This window comes from Leptosomus discolor, chromosome 17, assembly GCF_034619465.1.
Source record: "Leptosomus discolor isolate bLepDis1 chromosome 17, bLepDis1.hap2, whole genome shotgun sequence".
In the NCBI taxonomy this organism is placed as follows: domain Eukaryota; kingdom Metazoa; phylum Chordata; class Aves; order Leptosomiformes; family Leptosomidae; genus Leptosomus; species Leptosomus discolor.
In genome coordinates, this window is record NC_141407.1 from 3,601,121 (window position 1) to 3,621,993 (window position 20,873).

Here is a 20,873-nt window from a genome sequence, read left to right on the forward strand (position 1 = left end):
GATTTGTGAAAGCTTTGACAGATAACTGATGGCTGGCTGAACACTTGCAAAGAGTGGCTAAACTGATCACAAGAAGTACAAGTGCTGTGCTTGAGGAGATTTTATGGAGTTGTTCTTCAGTATTTACTCAGCTTTATCTCTATTTTCATTTATTTCAGTAGTAATAAGATGTGTCATACAAGCACTTGTGACCCTCTCCTGCCCAATCTGGCCAGACCCGGTGGCAGCACCATGCTCATCCAGGGAAGGTGTCAGTCCCAAGACATAGGCACTGGAAGGGACTGTCTCTGTGCTCCTCATTGACTGCCACACAAGGTCTTCGTGGTTAACTACAGCCAATTTTATCAGTCACTGGAGTTAAACAAGCTCACGGGGCGCTGCAGAGGTGGAAGAGCACTCTTATTTCCATGGTTGGCTCCACACTTGGAGTCATAATCTCCAGCAGAGCAGCTATAACAAACAGCCCACGCCTCTGTGGGGGAAGGCTTCTGCAAAGTGACTAACAAGCTTGGAAGCAACAATGGGGATCCTGGTACCAGCAGAGTCTGCCAGCACTTGTAGTGATGTGGGAGAGGTTCACAGAGTTGAAAAGTCAAGCTGAGGAATGAGAGAAAAGGAAATTTCTTTTTGTTCAACAGCAGTATTTCTGTTCAAGATTCACAGCTGACTTTTTTCTCCCTGCTAGACCCTTTTTCCCGTCTTTGCAAAGAGTCTGATGTGAGCAAGGAAAGAAGGCTATACAGGCCACTCTGTATGAACCTTTTTTGCCCAACATCTCCCCAGCTTTACTCTGTGGATGTAAAGACAGCAGCCTGGCCCCATGGAATGGATGTTGTCTCCCTTTGTATCCCAAAAACCAGGATTTTACTATTACTGCTGAAGGCCATAGTGTTTGTATTGATCTGGCAAGGCAAGGTCTCAGGAACCACCTGAGCTTGCCATGCTCTGAGCTGATATTAGTTCATATTAGCTGTGAAGTAATTGTTTAGATAATTGCCTAAATCTGTTTTAGGTTTGCTGTAGTTTTTGGCAAGAACAAGTAGCTATTTTATGTGGACTGAGCTGTCTTTGACTCTAGAATAAAACGTGGGTGGCAGAGTGCAGAAACAGGATGGGATCTGCTGTCCCAGACTGTAATCACACACCATGATGTTTGGTCAGTTGTTACTTCAGGAGAGTAGCTTTGTATTGTTCAGGAAAAAACAGCTTTAGAAAAAAGTAGAAGGAACTGAAAAACTGAATAACAGAAATCAGTGGAAAGAAGAAAATGTACAAAAGACGTCTAGAAAAATGTATAAAAGCAAATGCAAGCGGACCAAGAAAAAAAGACAGAAGCCAACATGAATCTCACATTTCTGGCAAAGAGGAGGAAGAAAGCCCATCACTACCACCACACTCCTCCCAGCAAAGGGTGCTGAGAGTTCCAAGACTTTTGACCCTCAGCTCCATGGAGCAGGGAAGGATGAACAAAGCTCCTGAAAAGGTGGAGGAGATACTAGCAAAAACTAACATTTAACTGAAATTTATTAATGAAATTTGGGTTTTATTAAGTAGACAACCTAGATTGTGAGTCTGACTAGCATTGTAATTGGACTACTAATAATACCAATTTGTTGTATCTTGTTTACACCTTTCAAACTGCAAATTGGACCAATGTTAAACAAGAGGAGCACCCCTTTTCTATTGCACTCGTGGTTTTCTGGTTTCACAAAGGGCTGTGACAGCAGTTTGCTCTTAGTATGTGCCTTTCTCATTTCAGTATGGCACATTCCCTGTTATCTTGCTTGAAATAAATAAGGTAAGATCAAAAAAGAAAATGAAGATGCAGCAATCAGATATGGATGTTTACACCTCAGGCTCAATGGCCTGAATTTAGCATAGGTTTGTAACAAGTTGCCAACTTCCTCACCAGTCCTCTGATTCCTGATTTTTTTTTTTTTTTTTTCAATAATTCTCTGGCACCCCTGGCTCCCAGGCATCACTTTGAACTCCAGCTACTGCTTTGCAAATGAGACTCCAGACTGGAAAGGAAAGCTTGAAAACAATGACCTGAGGCACCCCAAAGCTTCAGAAAGCAGAAAGCAGGGAGACAAACCTGAGCACTGAGACAGGATTGCTGATGCTGCTATTTTAACTCTCACTGCTTTTCTACCGCGCTTCATTGTCTGGGGCACCCAATTCACACTGACCAAGCACCCAGGTCCACCAACGATGCAGGAGTCGCCTCCACACTCAGGAACTGACCCCTCTTTGGACAATGCAGCCGGTCTCAGCCACTAAGAAATGCTAACAGGGAGAGCTTTGCATCTCCCATCACCCCTACCTCCCTTGGCAAACCTGCCCTGGGAAGTAACCACCTTCTTTTCCCACCTAGAAAGCTGCATCAGACCGCTTGATGCTGGCGTTCACTTCCGAAGAGAAGAGATGGGGGAAGTAACGAATGGGAAAATACATACTGAAGCGGCTGTTTGCAATCTCTGTAACAGGTTCTTTGAAGGCAGCATGCAGCAGGTTAATGAGTTTTGGCACGCGCGCGCCCCTGCTCCGAGGGATCCTGCCTCATGCCATGATAATGAGAAGTGCCTGGGGTCATCTGGAAAAGCAAACCTGTCAGTGTGATCCTGCACCTGGATGCCAGTGAGGATTGCTCTGCGGGCAGCGCTGAGCATCATTGCAGTGCGGAGAGGAGAGAGCAGCCTGGGAACAAGCTATCTGATGTTTCTCATGCCTTAAACCTCTTTTTATTCAATAAATTAGGCTTCCACTGAGGAAATTGAGGTGGATGTTATATAATTCTTCAGTCACTATGACTCAGAAGTTATTGCCAGGAAACCAACATGTCTCTGTGAGGGGTATACAGCACTGCACACTGGGGCTGGGGGGAGAGACCTCAGCTAGGATAGGGGACAGCTGAAAGAGATGATGAAGGCATCACCAAGTGTCACCAAGACCCTAATGGTCCCCTGCACTCGGAGGTGCTGGCACCAAGTCCTGGAGTGATGGGGGAGCCCAGGAGGCTGGCGCAAGCTCAGGGATCTGTCACAAGCAGCCATGTGCCCAAGACATTTGTAGCCGCTCTGCAGTCAGAGGAAGCTGGAGCAGGTTCAGTCTGCAGTGGGGTCCCAGCCAGACTCTGGTTAACAGCTGAGCTCTTGCCCTGGGTCTGTGCCTGCTGGTGAGGTGATTCAGCATGCTGTGTTAAGGATGATGTTAAGGATAGCTATAGCAAGGCAGGTGTGCCCCCCATTTTGTTAGTCATGTAGCTTCAGTGAATATAATTTATTTTAAATTTTCAAATGTATTTACAAAGGAAATACTTGGGGAAGGTTCTGCTAACTGCATCTCAATCAGATGCAAATAGTAGCGTTGCTCATAGAGAACATACAAGTACTGTTTCACAAGGGGAAAATGAGAGAAAGCCAGCCTAGGCCTGAACTTGAAATAGATTGGGCCAATTTCAGTCTGCAGTCCAGGACACACAGCAGAGCAAAGTGCTTTCTCACCACAGAGAACATACATATGCATGAGGGATGCTCTCATCCTCTGGCTCTTTCCAAACGTGAATGTGCTGACAGAAAGGCAAGCTGGGCTTGCTTGGGGAGTGCTCTGCCCGCATCAGCACTTTGCTCCTCCTCTGTCAGAACCAATTTACCTGTGTGGACTGCACAGCCCCGAGTACTTTGGCAGCCGAGACCAGAGAAGTGCCATGGGCTGGGAGCACCAAGAGCAGCATCAGCTACCCAGATGACAGTCATGTCATTTTGCAGGCAACCGAGGGGAGGATGGGAGAGCCCAAGCTCACCTCCCCACCTCTGTGTGTTTGTACAGCTGCAGGTCCAAACGTAGGTTGGCTCCTGGCCCTCTCTGCCCTCAGATACCTGTGCTGAGTCCATCTTTCTCTGCAGCTGGAAGGGGGTTGTTTCAAGTCACAACTAGGTACTGTTCCAGTCAGGTCTATTGGGGTCCTCTGTGCTGGTGCAGAGATCCGGCTGAAGTGGGTAAATATGACATTTTGCTGGATGTACATTGTTCTCGTGTTTCTTCTTCTCTCCACACTTTTCTCCAGATCCTCTGCTCAGCAATTCAGCACACCCGTGAGGGCAGCCGTGTCTCCCCCATCTGACCACAGGAAAAGCATAACCTCAGTGCTGCTGGGAGAGTTTTGAAGGGATGGTTCCTAGTTACAGGAGTGCAGATGTTTGTCTTTGATGGACTAATGGTCCTGTTTTGTGCTTTCCAAAGGGGTGGCTGACTAATATCTATTGGCTGGTTTTTGTTCTGAAGCCGATGGACACGATAGATTGTAAGTAGTATCACAGAAAATGAGGTCCCATGGAGGCAAAGGCAGGAGCCTAATGCATGTTCAGGGGGATGGAGGCTGGGACATTTTAGCCAGGGGCAGATTCAAAACACACTTTGCAAGCATAGGACAGTGGTGAAGCACGTCTTTGGAGCAAGACAGCTCCACTCACTGACCCTTTGCATTGTATTTCTTCACCACCAGTCACACTCCCTGGCTGGGGCATGTCATGCATCTCTTTATATGAAGACAGTGACACAAGGGAACCTATGGACGGCCATACTGGACCAGATTGAGCTCCACCTAGCTTGGATACAGTCTCAGACAGAGGTCAGTGATGGATGCTGACTCAAGGTACAGGAAGATGAATACATATAGAGCAAGATATTCCTCAGGACGTTCTCCCCCAGTCTCAGGTGATTTCACCTCAGGGACCTCCTCAATCAGGATAGATTTCTTTTTCATGAATTCATTTCACAGTTTTTGACACTGATGCTCTTACGCCTGCTTCAAGAGCCCCCAAAATACACTTAACACGCCAGTGGGGGGAACTAAAACTCATTTCCTCCAGCTGTGTGGTGAGCCCAGAAGGCTGATATATGGTCTTGCCTGCCCACTGGGATATTGCCCAAGAATGGAGTTTATTCAACCACTAGAAAAAATAAAGATTCCTTTTTCGTTACCTTTATTGAAATACATTTATGCTAAAGCTGCGCTGTGTGAGCCTGTTTTGAACATTGCAAGTGAGAGATGAATCTAAGCATTAAGCCTCACTCCTGCAAAGGATAATTGAAATCAATGTAGTTGTTGTCTCACTCTGACGTTGGCACAGGTGCAAAGCGATGCTGCTGAGTATCCTGCTAATAAGTTGAATTATTCTGGCAGAAGGTGTGGCTCACAGATACTCTACCTGCCCTGACTTTCCATCAAGGCGTCAGGATCTGGAGCATCAAGACAAGGTCAGTGAGGCTCTAAAAAAAAAAAAAAAACCCAACAAAAAATCATCCCCATGTTCATAAGTCTCAATACCTTCTTAATACACTCCTGAAATCTGCCCTCTTGTTGAACAGTCACAAGGGAGTAGATTATCAACCAGCTGCTCCTCCGTGCCTTTTTTTGTTTATGCTTTCACTCCTTTTCCTCTGACTTCCTGTGATTTTCAGATCTTGTTGATCATTCAAGATGCCTCCCTATTATTCCATCATCTCTAGTCTACTGTCATTCAGACTTCAAATCCAGTGCCTACAGCTCCCTAGTTCTGTGCTACCTCTCTGCAGAGAAAGCTGAAAAGTAGCAACCTGTTTTTTTAAAGACTGACATTCATTTTGCTGATTCTCTCCCCTAGAAAATTCCTCCCTCTTCTGAAAATTTTGCAGTGGATGTTTGCTTCCAGCTCTCCTAGCGCTTTCCTTTTCTTGCAGAAGGGGTGGAAGATCATATTATGGACTTGAGGCCGCACCAAATCAGATGCTCTTATTCCTTCAGAGGGAGAGAGGGAGAGGAGGTTATTCCAGGAAGACATTTGAGAAGAAAAAGTTTTTAGCAATTTCTGGGCAGGAAACCAGAAAATGAGAAGGAAGGAAGGTACAGGCTTGCCAAGGTAGACTTGCCCTGCTGGGCAACATTGGCTGCCTCCTGGGATACTTGCAGAATAAAATACTATTTTATTAGTCTCCAGTAGTGATATCAAATCAGATGAACCAATTCTAGCTTGAGTGGAAGGATGCCTCAGTTGACAAGTAGCTTTGACAGTTACTCCTTCAAGGGCTTTGAACTGGCAAGGTGCATCTCAGCTATTATCAAAAATTTTCCTCTGGTTGCTTCAGTGCTTCTCTATTAATTATAAGTTTAATGCTTTCGGTAATTGTATGCATGTGCTTTGCGAAGGGGTTGCATGTTGCTTGTCTGTCGTTGTAAGCACCATGATGACAGTGAGGATAATGTTTTCCTTGATATTACAAGATTAACTGCAGTTAAGGAATTACAGTGTTATGGGTTCAACATGGCACATGTTAAATAGATGGAAAACTTTTCAGGAGATGAAACTCGACATATCTCTTGCGAGCTGGAAGTCCATGTCCGTGTTCAGAAGGGTGTTGTACCAAGGTCCTACAAGGACTGGTACGTGGGCTCTGTCCTATTTAATATTGGTACTGATGATCCAGGAAGAAATATAAAATGGTCACGGATAAATCTTCAGGTGACAGGAGATGATAGAGAGGTCTTAAGGCTGTTATAAAGTAGCCTGGCTTATTTGGGAAACTGGGCGTAAGCAAACGATATGCGTTGTAATAGGGATGGACATGAAGTCGTTCCCGCTGGAGCAAAGACTGCAGCCATAGCGGAGACACGACAGTGCTGGGAAGCAGCGAGACATGGCAGACGTGAGGGTGATCAGCACTCACTGTGAAGGTCTGCAGCAATGTGCCAGCCAGAAGTACAGTGCTCAATAATAGCCACAATTTTAGAAGGTTTCTCCTAAATTGGAGCAGACATTTAGAGATGCACCAGAGGAAAGATTTGATAATGAGATAAAGCCAGGTTGGTGAATAACTCCAGAAATTCGATCAGATAAACTTAGCCAAGAGAAGGTTAAGGATGAGCGATCCCAAAGTGACCAAATAAGGTAAAGAAATTTAGTACTAGAGGTACAGTAAGATCTAAAACACAGGACAAATGTATTCAGACTACAAATAAGGTTTGGTTTTTTTAACAAGGGGCAACCTTATTAAAACAATAGATGAAGGATTCTCCATCACATAAATTGAAAAATAATAGCTGGATTTTTTTTTATTATGGGTACACCCCTAGTTCAAATGTGAACACAGGGAAGTCTATGGTGTGGAGGTCAGACTAGATGACCCCAATGTCCCTTTGGGATGTTAAACTTCATCAGGGTAGGGCTGTGACGCACCAGGATTATATTCTGATTTATCTCATCTGTACACAGGCTAAGCTAACAGGGACCCAGTTCTCTCTTACTGCCTAGTGGCAGCATTGCCATCTGACGTGGATAAAATCACACAGGTTCTGGTAATTAAAAAAAAAAAATAAAAAAAATTGCTAAATCTGTGGCTGTCCCTTGTTCAGTTCTGCAGTGAAGGCAGCTTCTTCTGTAGCCAGTTGTGCAGCCCAAATGCTGAATTCCTGCTACAAGCAAAGGCAGCATTTTGTGAAGATCTGTAGGGGCTGAATTTGTTCGTGGGAACCATTAGAAGACGTAGCAGGAATGAAAGCATGTGGTGAAGCCCTTGATGAGGGGAGATGGGGAGATGAGTAGATTGCTCTTAATGTTAAGCACAGACAGCTCTGGATTTCATGTGATATTATTAAAGCAGCAGAGATCCATTTGAGTGGGCGTTAGGAAAGAAGGATGAAGTCCTGTATTTTTACTGGTGACTCCTTTCCTTTGTGCCTTTGTTCTCATGTGCTTTTCAGGGACATTGTCCATGTCTAGTGCCCCTGGGATCACCAGAACCTGCCCAGCTCCTGCATTCATCTCCTTTCCTCCAGAGTGGAAGTAGATAACCAGATGTTAAAAAAAAATAAAAAATAAAAATTAAAAAAAAAAGAATCCTTTTTATTCCACATTGTTTCAGTGCTTTTTAGCCCTGCAATAACAGATGACCTGCTGAACTCTGATGTTCAACATTTCAGCCTCAGGACAGCTGTTAATCAGGAGTGCTGCTAGAGTGCTTTACACAGCCATTTCCCTTCATCAGCACCAGGCTTTGCTGCTCGCCCTTGCACTTGCACCCGCACTTGCAAACATTTCACCTCTCAAATGCACAGCCCGATCTTGCTGTCAGTCTATGCAAGGTTTTATGTACAGCAGAGGTGCAGATTCACATAGTGGTTATTCCAAGGTAGGGAACTAATCTATGTGATATTTAACCTAGTTTGGTCTCAGGATGCATAAGAGGAATTAGGGTCACTGACAAAGTGAGTGACAATGGCTTATGTCATGTCAGTGCCTAATTGCATCTTCCTCAGGTTCATGTAGAAACAGATGTTTTCTCTTGGCGATTCTTTTTTATTTCTGATCTTTCTCTGTGAACTGTCATTTAATTTTATGAGTTTCAGAAGTGATTATATGGCTGAAGTTCGGAGTCTTTGATTACACCCCATGTTTGCAAAAGCATCTCACAACAGTCTAAGGTGTGGAGTCCAGTGTTACAGAAATACTTTTTCTTGCAGTGCCTAATTAAACTCCTCATCACAGGCATAAACAAGTTCTGGGAGTGATGGGAAGCAGGGAAGCCATTGGTGCCTATCAAACCTGGTAGTCCAGGCACAGCCTCTGACAGCTGTTTTGCAGACTGCCAAAAGTGAGGCAGGGTCTTGAGAAGAAAGATCACTCTATGCTTCCCTGGTTTCTTTTAGTCTGTCCCTAACTATCTACGAGCCATCATTAGGCAGACACACAGAGTCATTCTTACACTCCAGCAGAGTATTGCTGACATACTGTGTCTGCTGTTTACTACTGTGTGTATAATAGTTTAACCAAATGTCCTTTATCCTCTCTAGTGACTGGAGCAAAAATAAAGGTTTGCTGGAGTGAGAAAACAGGTTTACAAGCCTGCCACCATTGCTACATTGCCAGGTCTGCTGAGTAATCTTACAGCTCCTCCCTGTAGCTCCCTCACAGGTGGATGGATGCTGCAGGTGTACCCGAGCTTTCCGGCTGAGCTTTCCAGCTGCTATTTGCTGGCCTTCCGCTGGAAACAAGCTGTGGTGGGCTGGTCTCTGCCACACCAACATTGGGTTCCTGCACTTGCTATGGGGCTCCAAGATCTCTGACAACCAGTGCCCCACAGCTGCATGCTCAGAAGTGATGTTGAGCCTTGCAGCTCATTACACCCATGACCTGCAGCAGTACTAGTGGCAGGGGAGGTCCCAGCAGCCCCCCTGCATGCAGCTTTATGAGAGAGTGGCCCAAATGCTTTGGTGCCTGATGAGCTGAGCTGCTCTCCGTGCCTGTGCAATACTGATGTGGCTGCAATCAGCAGAAGCTCTGAACATGGGGCCCTCTGCCTTTACAAAAGGTGTGTGCCCCTGCCCAGCAGCCAGGCAGGGATGCATTAACCTTAGAAACATGATCTGACACACCTCCCCTCCTGCAGACAGGTGAGGAGAAGTGCCACAGGGGACTGAGCTGGCAGTTTTCGATCTTTTCAAATTCTTTTTGCACTTTGCTCTCAGAGCTGTCTTGCATTTTTCTTCTAGGAATTAAGTGCAGTGCTGAAAAAAGCCAAGAGTATGAGACATGCTCTAACATCAAATTCAATGTGCAAAATGCTTCTGACTCTGCAAGCTGTTCAGGAGGAAAATTCTCCCTCCTGCCTTGCCCCAGGGCATGAGCTAGCACTTGGGCCAAGCCTGTGCCAGCCTGACGTCCCAAAGCTCGATGGAGAGGCTGTGTGGTTGCACTGCTGCTGGGGCAGCCTGAACTGTTGGATGCGTAAAAGGAACAGCAGACAGGTAAAGTGGTGGAGGAAGGACATGTGTGTTTCAGGGTGTGCTTTCATACTAGAAATCCTTGAGTTATCTCCAGGTGAGGTCTTTCATTTGGGAGGTTCATTTAAGTATATGATTACTGAAGGAGCTTCCTGGGATCAGGCAGCAGCAGACATGTAGCAGTGCAGTATGACCCTGGAATTTCCTGGCTCCCCCCTCAGCAAGGAACCGACCCGATTCTGTAAGTTCAGAAGTCACCACCCTTTTGGTTAAGCTGCCAGAGGGTGTTGTTGAATGAGCTAGTTACTCATCCTGGCACACGCGTCTTCTGGATTTATACAGCACCTAGCACTGGGGCTGGGGACTCCCTGGGGATCCATGCCCTCAAACTCATTGTCTGGACGCTAGTTCTGACGAGCCCGGAAAAAGCCATGGGCTCCCTCTATTGCTGAGTTTCTTTCTGGGTGGAATGTGGTGACCGCCTCCGTGGGATCTGCTGTTGGAAGGTCTGGGTTTCACAGGGCTCTCTACAGTGCCTGAAAACCACAAAACTCTAGATTCTAAGCTCTGATATTTGTTATTCCTGTTCAGCCCGTTAGGACTCAGTTGCTTTGTGCTGGACATGGGCTGGCTACAGATTTGCAGGTGCTCCATATTCCTACCCTAAGCCAACCAAAAGCGTGTTGCTCTGCTGCTTGTTGCAGGGAAGGACAGTCTCTGAATAATTTGTGCCTGCTGCTATGGCACCAATTTCATATTCATCTGCTAATACACCTAGCCACACACATTAGGAACTTTAAATGTGATATATGTTATTAATTCTGGTATTGAATTATAAATTTGCTCTGAGTGGTTAAAGCGCTGTGGTGTCTGCCTCTCCCTGGTCTGCTTTGTCGCTCCTGCCATGTCCTGCTGGTATAACCATAGGGAAAAGTTTAATTGGGGGCTGCTCTGAGCATCAGTCTGATTAAGGACCTCAAAGTTGGGGTATTTACTTAGCTGAAGCACTTAAAATCCCTGCCCAAGAAAACTTGTGTTAGAATCTGTGCTTCCTTGAGATTTACTGTGCTTACAGCTCGGGGCGCGCTGCAGAGACACCACCTCAGGCGGCTTCCAGAGCCTCTGTCGCCATGGAAAGTCTGAGTAATGGTGCCTAAAGACACAGAAAAGACAGAGGTTTCCCGGGTGTTCTGGATCTCTGCAGTGTCTGATGTTTGCACCAAATTCTGGGCAAAGATTCATGGTGGCGCTGAACTGTCTGGGATAAGGTCCCAGTACCCCCATTGCATGCTGTGCTTTACGTATCACCAGCTTACGGTGGCCAGAGGGCTGCGCTGAAGAAAGTGGATGAGATATTACTCCCTCAGTGGCCAGCCCCCCATGGTTTATACAGCAACACACTCTTCAGAAATCAGCGTGCCATTTGTCCCCTATTACCAAAGCCCAGGGAGGAAGAAGGCCAGTAACGAATACGTTATATAGAGCTGTGTGAATGCTGTCCGGCTTTTATTATTATCTCCTGGATAGGTTACTATTCTGCTCCCTTGATGATTTCTTCTATTCCATTTCTGTCAGCAGCTGTGTTTGTCAGCCTGCTGCATTAATACATGTGCTTTTGCCTCCTTGCCCCTTATTAGCTATAGGGGCTTGGTACGAGAAGGTAGGTTTGGTGATTTTGCATCACATTAGAGAAGTGTGCAGCTTCTACACATCACAGTGCCCCAGGGAGACAAGAGTTGACTGACCCAAGTCTAAGGGAGATATGTGGCTGTAACAGAGGTAGCCTGCTGAGCCCTTCGTTGTCTCTGTACAAACGCCATAGGCTGTTTTCTGTGTTGCTGAACATGTATAAGCAACAAAAGCAACCTGGGGAGGTGAGATGTGGGGAACTGGGGAGGTCTGCTCTGCAGGAGGCACCAGCAAAAAGTATTTAAAGGGAAGGCTCACACCATCAGTAATTAAAGCTCCTGCAAACTACTTAATGGTTGAGATCTAGGCACTGAACCAGTTCACGATCCATTTACTCTGTTATCTGGCTTCTGCACAGGGAGATCAGATACTTCCAGGAAAGTTGATGGGGATGCTAAAAAACCACAGTCACTTCTAACTTTGCCTCTGCTTCTCTATGTGGAAGTGAAGTTAGGGATACTCATGTTTTTTCACCCAGCGAGGGTATTTAAGGAAGTCCTCAGCAACAGCCCTTCTTTGACAGGTTTGTTTATGTCCTTAGACCAGCATGTCTTATATCCTCGGACTGGTAACCACAGCACTGCTACTGCCGTGGTATACATGACTCGGGTGTTCTTGGTGGGGGATTACTGAATCACTTCCCAATGTTATATTGTTAGAAGTTTATTTCTCCTCTGAAACCAGAAGAATTTAGACTCCAGGCACCTAGGAAGACAGCCAAAGCCCTGCAGCCTTTCTCCAGCCTTCTCTGTAACCTGGTAGCTGTAACCATTGTGTTTTACAGGCCACCAACCTGGAACTGCTGCACTGTTTTAACACAAGCAGCAAAAAACCAGAGCAAAATTCCTAAAGTTTTCAGGGATTTGGGAATCTGTCCAAGCAAAAGCCCCACTTATGCAGCCCTTCTCAGTGCTGCCTGTGAGGAAGCAGTAGTTAATATTTGCGGGATGTTTGTACCCCAGTGGCCTTCTGCCCGTCAGCACCACAAGCACTTGTTTGTACAGCAGAGTCACATCTCATCCTCCTGCCTGATGGACCAGCTCCCCTTTTTCCAGGGGCTGGGCTGTGCCATGGAAATAGATTTGTATTCAAGCCCAGCCATCGCTGTGCGATGTGATGCAGTGACAGCCGTAAAATTCCTAGATAGAGTTGTTACATGATTAATAACAACAGGAGCAGCTTAATAGATAAAGCCATTTCCTTTACCTGGGATCTGTTCTGGGACTTACTGCTGTAGAGCTTGAATGAACTGAACAAGGGTGTTATTGCTAATTAGTGTGCATGACCGCAGCCCGGTACTGGAGGCTGCTGCTAAATGGCCTGTCTCACTGAGCGCCTCCCCCAGACTCTTGCTGGAGTTTTGTCCTCCCTGGGAGCCAGTCTCAAGCAGAGCCGGGGCAGTTGCCACCAGGGAAGGCAGTGTCAATCATAGCAATTATCCTTCCTCATTGTAAGGGATTCAAATGTAGAAGACTGTGTGAAGTACGCTGGTGTAATTTGCCCTATTGAAAAAAGAGAAACTGTTCTTTCATCAGCGTGATGCATGTAAATAGCATCTCTCTTTTGAAATACGATCCCGTATTTTAGTATTCGTTTTTACCTCCCTTCAAAGAAAGAACAACAAAGCACATCAGTGATAGTTCTCCAGTAAATCCTGACCTGTTGTCAAGCAGTCAGCAGGTTGGTGCTGAAGTGACAAAAGTTATTCTGCCGCTATGGAAGGGTGAATCAAAACAACCAAATAACACCCTGAAGCTCTTCCTGAGAAGCCTGCTCAGGGAATAGGGACCTACGATACCTCTCATTTCATGGCTCATGATTCAAACCAGTTTGCAAAGGTAGAAGTCTCACTCGATTCCAACTTGAGGCGGGAGAGCAGAAAGCATCAGTGCTGGGAGGTGGTGGGCACCTGCATCTGCCGGAGCAGCTGCACGGTCCAGCATTTCTCATGGAGTAGAGTGATAGTGGTAAATGCACTTCCCCAGCTCAAAACGCTACACCTTTGCTAGCTGAAAGACTGGGTCCTGTTGCTGACACCTTCCCACAAGCACCAAAATTCAAATCATTGGTTCTGGGCTCTACAAAGTAAGCAGAGCCTCGCTGCCAGAGGAACACACAACCCAAACACAGGATGGAGCACTTTTCTACGTGACTTTTTCTGCTGTCTCATAAAGTGTTGTCCACAACTGTGCATGCCTGTGGTTCCCCAGCTGTGCTCTGCAGAGCGCTGGTGGTCCAGGAGGCTCTCGGAAGTGGCCTGCAGCTGGTGCACAGGCTCATCACACCTGTATGATGCTCTCTGTGACAAGCCAGGTGACACAGGGACATTGTGGCCCAGGGAAATGTTGGCAGCTGGCAGTGCCCTGAGGTATAAATAATTTGGGATGTGAATTTTGAAGGTTAGAGGCAGCCTCTGCTTACAGGATTTGTCTCGTTACGATTTAGGAAGTGATACCTGTGTTAGGACAAGAGGAGCAGACTCAGTTGGTTGTCCCAGTCACCATAGACAGAGACCAGGCAGCTGCCTGAGGTAAAGCTCAACTAGTTCTAGGCTGGAGCATGAAACCAACATCGGAATTAAACAAAGGGTTGGCAGAAGATATCACTATTGCCCCATTTTACAGAGGAATCTAGACTAAGAGAGATTGAAGGTCTTGGCCAAGGACACGAGCACCTACCATTGCTGCCATGCCAGCTTGTAGCTGAACCACCCTGCCCTTTTACAGACCTGCCTGGGCCACAGAGCAGATGTCGCCGTACTCTGCCCCCTTCAGCAGCTGACCCTCCCTTCTCCCCCCCTCACCCCACTGGGTGGAAGGGACAGTAGTCTCCCCTGCAGCTCTGCTCTGGCTTCTTTCTGAAGCTCTCCCCTCATTTCCAAGCAAGGCTGAGGTGCATTAACTTCCTCCCCTCTTCTACTGTAACTGCTTATTTGGCTCTTGTTATTGGATTATTTATAGTAATTCTGCAAAGTGTTTTGGAATCAGTAGAAGGGCACAGTGCTAAATACAATAGCATCACCTCGTGAGATCTGACATTTAAAAACAGGGGATCTAATTACTGAAACCAAGGGAGACAGCAAATGTCAGGAAAAGCCAGTGGCTGTTGGATTGATACTGTGACTCCTAAACTGCTGCCTGTGGTCTGCAGCAGGCAGAGGAGTAATCTGCAGCCCATGTTTTTTCCTGTGGAGCACACAGCCCAGGAGAACAACCCTAGCACCTCTTCAGAGGATGCAACATGTGCTTCTTTTTCCAATGTTGTCTGAAAACAGCAACAACGTAAGACTGTGAATGTTGTTGACTGAAGGATAAACCTGCTACCACTGTCATTCCCACACCCAGGCCCTTCTACTCAAGCTGGGAGGGTCAAACACATTTCTAGATCTGACCCCAAGGTTTCCAGCCAAACCCAGTCTAAAGCAAAGTGCAGCTTTGCAGACTGCTTTCTTCTCACAGAGGAATTCCAGAGCATGTCCAAGCTGTCTGAAATAGTGCAGTTGCCTAAAAGCCCAAGTTAATATTCATGCATCGTGCAGAATTTCAGATACATCCACCTCTCATCAGCAACGTCAACTGTCTTGACAGTTAATGAGCTAGGCACAGACTCTAAACCAGCAAGTTGTAACTGAATAAATATGATAAACAACCTGTTTCCAGATGGCTTTTTATGTAAAACTATTTATGCAGTGTTGATAGATGGCAAATTTTATGCCAATAAATCCTCGTATTTTAAAACATTTGCCTTCTTAATTGCCCAGTTTACATGTAAAATATGTTTATGTGCATTGCTAAGTCAAAAAGTGACACGGGAACATCTCTGGACTGAGTAAGCACTATTCCTGCAGTGGTCCATCTGTCTGGGCTCACAAGAAGAGGAGTGTCACAGGAATGTCACCTGTGAAATCTTGTACATAATACGAGTCAGACTGTGATCAAGGCTGCATGAGAATATGTGTTGCTGTTAAGCTCCTGTCGCTCGTTAGCCCTGACCCCATAGACTGGTGGGACCTTGAACACTGCCAGGAAGATGCAGCCGGGGATGAAGCCGGTGCTGGGAGCGAGGATGCAGCTTGGCAGTGGGTGGTGATGCTGCTGCTGCAGTCACCAGTCACAGCACCTCTGCTTCACATCTCCAAAATGGGACAGCTGGTTCTCTGGCTCCTGGGGATGGCTGTGGGGTAAGCCCCTTGATGGCTCTGAGATACCTTGACCCTGCAGGCATTGACATCTGGGGGAGAAGCCAGCTGTAGCCCAACACTAGAGTGCTCTTGCAGTCTCCCAGGATCTCTTTCCCACTGAAGGGTTCCAGTATATCAGAAAGAGGGCACTATCCTAAAGCAATGACAGCCCAAACTATGCAGATGAGAAGATGAGTGAGTCTGTGTCTTCCGTAGCTCACCCAGGCTCCCTGGTGGCTTTTGCAGCTGGGTCCTCCTGAGCCCCAGTTTTACTCCTGGCTGTCTCTGCCACCTGCACACAGCAAGGGCAGAATCAGGACCACACTCGGGTTGGCTTGTCCCTCTGTCCAGTTGTGTAGTCAGTCCTCACCACCGCATTTTGACCAGAGGTTGTCACCTGAGCACTTTGCACTGTCCCCCCAGAGGAGAACCCATCCTGCCTCTCCATGCTTTACCAAGCTTTCTCCAGGGTCAGCCAGACACCCCCCCTCTCCCCATCCCTACCACCCACTGGAAACAAAAAGAGCACAGACGTGCAAAATGAAGCAGGAGACACTGAGCATCCTCCAGCTCTGGTGCTGAGCCTTGATCCCTAACCACCAAACTGGGATGGGATCTTCCATGGGGTGCTGGCTCCATACCAAGGAGTTCAGCAGTGGCAAATGCTGAGACAGAGCCCTGTTAGACACATAACCTTCTAATGCAATTAGTTCATGGTTTATCTGCATTCTTATTACCGGCTATTTGCTCTAATAGATTCAATCATGTAAAACATTAACATAAATTGACACCAAACAGATTTATCCCTTTGAAAACGTTTACTCATTTAGGAGTCCTGATAGTTGTTGGGCTCAGCTCTACAGTATATGGGGTGTTTTATTTAGCCTTTAACTCATTTATTGGGTATTTATAGAAGAGGGCTTCCCTGAGCAGTAAAACCAGAGGGCTTTGCACACAACAACTATGTCCTTCTGACAGGTTTATTTTGTTTTATTTCTCTAAGGGGTAGCTTTGCCTCACTCAGTTTTCACCTTAGCATCGCCACTAAAGTCATTAAAACAATTTCTTCCCCCTTATGTCTTTGGAGACGTTCAGGCACTGTGGTCCCGGCTGGTCCCTGCAAGGCCAGGACTGCGAAGGAGGTCAGGGCAGACTCCAGGGCTCATCGCTCTCTCCCACGTCTCAGCACCAGACGTGCATCCGACTTCCTGAGAGTGTAGGTAAATCTGGCACCGCACAGGGGAACGTACAGGGACAGAGTTGCTGAATCCCCTACCTGGGAGCAGGATGCAAACCCCTGCAGAGCCCCGTGTCACTGTTCCGTCTTCTCCAGTATTAAACAGGAGTCTCCATCACCCTCGTCTGCATCACTAAAACAGAGAGGGGCTGATTTGCTACACCAGACCTCAGCCAATGGGTCACAGCAGGAGGCATGAAATATCGAGCAGAGACTTTGTCCCATCCTCTTGGATCTCTGGGAGAGCTCTGAGGGGCTCTTCAGCTTAAAGACTGAAGTATGCACCCAGCCATGAATCTGGGTGCCCTTAGCTTGTCAAGAGAGCTAGAGTTTGAAAACTCATGTGCAAGGTGTGTGATACTGAACTAATTTTTTTAATGGTTGCCCAAGGCCTGTGCTTTAAACATAGACTTTTCACCAGTAAAGGTGATGGGGTGTTCTTATATGTCTGGATGCAGTGAGGGTTGCTTTCTGTGCCCCGTGAGTGTCACTAGAATCTGTAATGAATTTTTCAGAGCTACAGGTTCAGATCAAACAAACCATTGTAAAGGAAGATTAGTTCTGATGACACTCAAAAAAAAAAAAAAAAAAACAGGAAAAATAATTTTGGAGAAAACTTCAGGCATTGTCAAAATTTTCCATTTAGATTTTCAGGCATTTTTTCTCTGAGTTGAGAAAGGCTTTAGTTTCAAAACCTGATTATCTTGGACTAACCAGCAGGCAAAGAAAGTAGAAGAAAAGTCAAATATCGTATTTATCTGGAGTTTGTAAATATGGGACTTATAACAGCCCATAACTGTACTTTGCAGTGCAAAAATCCATGGTTTTCAGAAAAATACATACTTGTCAAAATAGGGAAAAAAAAAAAAAGAAGAAAGGCAGAGATCTTGACTTTTCATCCTAAATTGACATGGGGATCCTTTTTTTTTCTTTTTTGAAATACAAAGGATTTTTACCCTTTTATTTCCCATTTATGCTCCAGTTATCACTGTGATGGGTATTTTTAGATTAGATTTTGATGGGAGAAGGGGGTGGAGAGAAGTCCAAGACCTTCTGTGTTAACTTGCATGTTCTGTGCAGCTATCAACTGACACACTGCGTTAAAACCCTCGAAGCATCAGGATTATTAGGACAGCCACATTTTCCTGGGCCAATGCAATACACAAAGCTCGTGAGGAAGCCCACAGAGCAGGGGGACAAGATACTCACACAGCACCTATGTCCATCAGGAGCTCCCGTGGAGACTGGATTAAACTGGGATTGCTAGAGCAAAGGAAATGCAGCCTCACTTCACCGAATTTCCCCCAGAAAGGGAACTACCCCTTCAGCACCAAACCACCTCATCTCCCACCTCCATCACCATTTTCAAATGGTCCCACAAAGCCTGGCCAAAAGAGAAGAGTCATGGAAGGATGACTGCCCAGCCGCCACCGCAAACATGAGCCCTTAAATCAGCAGCCCAGCTACAGGTTCTCCCACCTCCTTTTCTCATTCCACATTTCAGTGACATTTGAGAATCCTCTCAGATTTTAAAACACATAGATTTTGACATTTTATTACTTGCCTGTCTCTGTTTTATGGTTATTAGGATGGGTGAAAAATTAAGGTTCCTGGAGGCTGCCATGAAAACCTCTATTTATTCAAAGGGCATGTGAAAAATGGCTGCATCCCCTGTAGGCGACATAATGAGATCTAGGATCATTTCAGGCTCTCAGTTGCTTTGCATAACAAGCATGGTACTTCCAGTGTCAGAAGCTCAACCCCAAGCCCTTTCTGCCCACCCAGTAACCCTCATTTCATCCCACCATGCCGCCAGAGTCCAGGACGCCCACCTGGCAGGCTCTGTGGGCACAAGGTGATGTCCAAATTCCTTCACATTTCTCACAAATGTCCACCGTGTCATGATCTCAAGGCAGGGTGGGTGGCTAATGTATGTCACCCAAGACAGCACGACCCATATGTGAGTAGTCCAGTAGCTGAGCTCTGCATGAAACTCCAGAGACCAGCTTTCAGCTTAGACTTGCTAAAGGCAATGCAAATAAAGCCTGTAAGAGGTCATATTTTCATTCTAGCTTATTTCATGGTCCAGACGCAGATCGACATATATTGCTCTCATCAAATTATGTTATTATAGGGATCATATTTTGGATTCCTGCAGTTGCACACCAGCTCTGGCTGGAGTAACTGCTCAAAGTTAGGAAGGGGAATGTTCTTCTGTCTTGCCCTGGTTTGAACTGCTGAGAAAGCCAGCTTCCTAACTGGTGGAAATCCAGAATGAAAAGTATTTCTGTGCTGTGAACTGCAGAGCCAACGTCAAGCTGCTAAATCAGTCTCAAAGAACTCAGAAAAAAAGCAGGACTGAAAGTGATTATACCGTCACTCAGCCTTTGCCTATATGAGGAGAAAGTCATTGCTTGCCCAGGAAGAACTTGGAGGAGCCAAGGATTTAGGCAGGTCAGTCGCAGGAACAGTAAAGCTCTCCAAGCCTGGATCTCATTTTCCCTGGTAAAGGTGAGGTCTCACATTCCCCATTAGGAACCAATTCTGAAAGCAAAGGGTTGAATGAATACTGGGTTTCGCAATCCCGTGGGAGACTGGACTGAGAGAGCTTGTGCCTTTTATTTTTTTAGGTTTATTCTCCTTCCTGGAAGTGAGGAATTACTGATCCACATGCTAACGAAGTCTGTTAAGAGAAATCTCTCCATGCCTGAATGAGTTGTTGACAAAGGAGTGTACTAGCCCAGGTACCGTTTTTTTACCAAGGTGCTCTCCTGTCCAAACAGAGATGACCCAGGGAAATACATGGCAGCACATGTCCGTGGTCCAGCTGTGACTGTGGCTGCGCTGAGCCATGCTGCCATGCTGCTCCTCCTCTGTACACCCCTGCATCCACCTCCTTGCGACCAGCCGTGATGCTCCAGCTTGTTCCTGCAGATGTGTTCTCTTTGCTGACTCAGCACGCGTGACGTGTGAGCTCCTCGAGGGACCGTTACCCCCAAAAGGACTGACCCGCAGTAGATGTGGGCTGCAGCAGGGCTCTCGTTTAGGAAGAGCCAGAGGCTGCAGAGCTAGTGGGAAAGGAGCAGATTCCCCTGTGATTTCCCTGGTGCAGCCTGTGCTCCTTGGGGCGGCCACTCCGGCACTGCCGCCTGCAACCACGGGCGTGAGTCAAACACAGCTCCAGATTTGGTGGTTTGTCTTTCTTCTTCTCTCAAGAAAGTCCCCGCTTTCTGTGAGGCATCTGGAAAACCAGATACCCCAAAATGGCAATATTTCAGGCCATCTGTGTTGCTTATGGGATGCAACATGCCGTTGGATTTTGGGGTGGGCTCTCTACTAAAATAACATTTCTTACTGGACACTCTGGAATTTCTGTAGCAGGAGAAACGGGTAAAAAAAAAGAATTTTTGTTTGAAATTTGTCCCGGGAAAGAAAAGGCATTTCTGTGACAAGTTATACCCTACATGGTCCCAAAAGGACCTGTACAAGACCAAAGGCTTGAGGTGGCGGAGCAGTTTTTGTCTGTTCTCTGCCTTCAGGGGCCATCACTGCCTGAGCTGAGCTGCTACCAACGTGATGCTTTTCTGGGTGTGACTCAGCATCCTTGGCTGTGGGTGGCATTCCTCCTCCTCCTCCTTGGGCAGATCGCCTGGCTCAGGGCAGCATCCCCCTCATGGCTGGTGGATTATCACACTGAACTCAGAGCTCCTGGGTTCCTGGCTCTGCAGGGGGCTCCTTTGAGAGCCTTGACAAGTCCCAGCCATCGGATGAGAAGATAAACTCATGGCCAGGGGAAAACACGAAATGTGCTTCACTAGGACACCTTGTATCTGCCTCAATCTGGGTTTCCGTGGAAATGATTGGAAATATCCTGTGTCCTGGGGCAGATCATCTCCTAATTGCTGGGTGATATTTCCACTGGAAAATCATTTCTGTTTAGAAGGCAGGCTGTCTATGCAGGATGGCTCCATGTCAGTATGACAGCACATGCGACAAGAAGTCTCTATTAC